Here is a 3,268-nt window from a genome sequence, read left to right on the forward strand (position 1 = left end):
GGGCAGGGGGCGGGGACGAGGCGGTGCCTCAGGCGAGGGGGCGTGTGCAGAGGCGGGGCCGGGAGGGGCGTGGCCACGTAGCGGGGACGGGGCCCCGCGCCTCGGTGGCCGCAGCCTCCCGACGTCCCCTTTGTGTGCCCTTCCGGGTCGTGCTTGGACCCCTCGTCTTCCGAGGGCCGCGTGTGCTCACAGGAAACCAACACCCATGGGACGCACGACCCAACCCAAGCGTCGGCCCTGAGCCGGCCACTGCGGCCACACACGCACGCGCGCACACACACACACACACACACACAAAACGCTCCGACCAGACCCCCTTTGCCAATGCCTCGCCCAAAGTCACCACCGCCCTGCCATCCCTCCCCACAAAGACTGTGCCCGCACACATCCCTCAAGACCCTGCCACGTGGACACAGACTCCTCCCAGGTTCTCACGAACACCTGGCGGAGATTTTCAGCCCCCTCGGGCTCCGTGGCCAGGACCCCACCCCACCGGGCCTGACTACCCTAATCGCACTCTGACCTGGCGGGGTTGCCAGGTTGGGGGCTGGGGGAGTCAGGCGTGGCCTCTCCAGGAAACCGGCAACGCCGTTGCTCCCCCCGCCCCGTGGGTATCTGGGAGTGGTGAAAACAAGTGGGTCCCCCAAGCCTCTGCGGCTGGGGAGAGGGACCCCAGTGAAGGGAGGGCACCGCCTCCGTGCTCCCCATGCTTTACACAGCACTTTTCGATGCTTGGTCTCAGGCCGGTCGCCCTCTGTGAGGCAGGAATTCTCGGTCTAGTTTTAATTTTTTTGAGTATAGTTGATGCAGAAGTAGCAACGCTTCGCCCCATTTCCCAGTTGAGGAGATGAGGCCCCAGGGGGTGAAATAACCTGCCCGACGTCATACAATCAGAAAACGGCGAAGCTGGGCCAGGCCGGGTCTCCTAAGCACGCGGCACCGGCATGCGCCCCAACCCCCACCTCCCCCCACACCCCCAATCAAACAGGGCACCTACATCCTGGGCCTTTCCTGGGGCCGTGCCTGTGCTGAGCACGTTCTGGTGATACCACAACCCCTGCCCCATGTCTTTCCATAAGCGCTTCCTTTGTAAATCAGTGGGGAGAAAGGGGGGGCTGATCCTCAGAGGGGCTCAGCAGGTGAGGGATGCTCAGAGCCCCCCACCATGTTGTACAGAAGAAGTAACTGAGGCCCAGAGGCCACTGCGTCCCTTATGCCCGGTGTGCACATCTCCTGCTTCCCCTCGATGGCAGAACCCAGGAATCTTCCCCCTGTGCCCCCTGCGCCCCCTGAGAAAGGGGTTCCTTCCATCCCATGGATGGGGGCCAGCCAATTCAGTCTGATGCAGTGTAGAGACAGGAATCAGCCTGCAGGAGGCAGTGGCAGGGCCTGGCTCAGCCCCCAAAGCTGGGGCTCTTTCTGCCGAATGACCCAGATGACCCAGGCCGGATGGTTTGCCAAGGTCAGGCCAAGCAGTGGCTTCAAGGGCCAAGAAAGCCCCGTGTGAAGTGTGGGAGAACCTCGCAAGGGTACATTGCCCAGTTAAAATCAGTCGGCATTTCCTGAGCACCTGCTATTTGCCAGACATTACCCTCATCCTAGGGAGGCAGAGTCATGACCGACAGACTCCCTGGCCTTGAGCTCAAGATCGACGGAGCGGAGACTGGAGACCGTGGACCCCTGCAGAGCTCACCACCCCAGGCTGAGACCTGAATGACCTGGTGAGAAGTGACAGGCCAGGAGGGACTGAGCTTGTCCCTTCCTCCCCTGTACCCAGTCACATGGTCTCTCACCCCTTTAGAAACACCTGTGGACCCTGTAGGCTCCCTCCACCCCCTCCGCTACCTCCCCAGGCCAGGAAGCAGACTCGTCTTCCAGTGCCAGCCATCCACCCCCCCCCCCCCCACTCCCTTCTCCAGCTGCCTTCACCCCGGGTTAGGCTCTGGGGTTGCCCTCCGGTCATTTGGTGACTTCTCCATCCTGTTGCCTGGAGCCAGGGGGGCAGGGACTGTAACACCTGGCTCAGCACTGCATTCCCAAGCCCAGCGCACAGTAGGGATGCAGGATGTATTTGGTTGAATGGAGTAACTACCAGTGGAGAAGAACCCTGACTCGCGCTGGCAGGCTGAAGGTGGGAGGGAGGCGGGCCCTTCTGGATGAGGAATTACAGGGGCAATGGGTGACATATGGGTAAGGGCAGCGCGTGTGGGAGGCAGGAGGAGGGGAGAAGAGGAGGGGCCGGGAGGGGGTCTCGGGAGCGGCGGCGGAGAGCAGGGCTCTGGGAGAAGTGGCCAGCCAGAAATCCCGGGGATGGCCCTTGAAAGCCATCAGGAGTCCCACAGCCCGTGTTCGGGAATTAGCTGTGGCTGTACCAGCCCCCGACAGGCTGCAGACCTTTGTAAAATCTGTCTACACCCAATAGCCCGGAGCAAGGGTGTGGTGACGAGTCAGGGGAAGGTGTGGCTGCCTTGGTGTCCTGGCAGGTGACTTACCCCCAGGATATGGGGGGTGGGGCTGGGGCTCCGAGGGGAGCAGCCAGCCCCCAGGGCTGGAACCTGAGGCACGGGCCAGGAGCAGACGAGGCCATCACAACCCCCCCCCAGAGAGGGGGGTTGCTCGGTGGCCAAGAAACAAGTCAAGCCCGAGTGTGTTCTGTGCAGCCTGCGGTGTGGGCAAGAGAAACAAAAAACAAAACTGAATACAGCCAAGGTTTCACAATGGAGAGATTGACATAGAAACCCTGATTTCTGGCTTCCTGGGAAGCATCAGATGACCAGGCCTCCTGGGCCTGAGGCCCCACGTGATAGCTCGCGCTGAGAGCTGGCCCCGCGGGCGGGCGAAGGGGTTCTGGGCGCCCACCAGGCCCTCTGCTCACTTACGGGGTCTTCTAGGCCTGAAAAGCGGTCGGGGACTGAGCCACTGTATTGCAGGGGTGGCAGGCCAGATGGCCCCAAACGCGCCCTCTCCTTGCCCGGGACCCGAGTTTCGTCCCACACTCCCACCTGCTAGTCGAGTGGGTATTGGGAGTTGGTACAAGGCACTGGTCACTAGGAGGGATCCCAGGACTTGGGAGGGAGCGGCCAGAACTGTGGGCCACCAGCCCTCCACCGAGTCCGGTGATTTCTAGGGCCTCAGTTTGCCCATCTGTAACACGGATGGGGTTGAGGATTAGGGGCCCTGTCCTCCGCCACTCCCTTTCCCCAAGCCTCCACTGGTGAGTTTGAGGGACAGGGGAAACCAGAACCCATAGAGCCCTTTAGAGGTCCCG

This window comes from Herpailurus yagouaroundi, unplaced genomic scaffold (assembly GCF_014898765.1).
Source record: "Herpailurus yagouaroundi ecotype Mexico unplaced genomic scaffold, PumYag 182, whole genome shotgun sequence".
Taxonomy (NCBI): domain Eukaryota; kingdom Metazoa; phylum Chordata; class Mammalia; order Carnivora; family Felidae; genus Herpailurus; species Herpailurus yagouaroundi.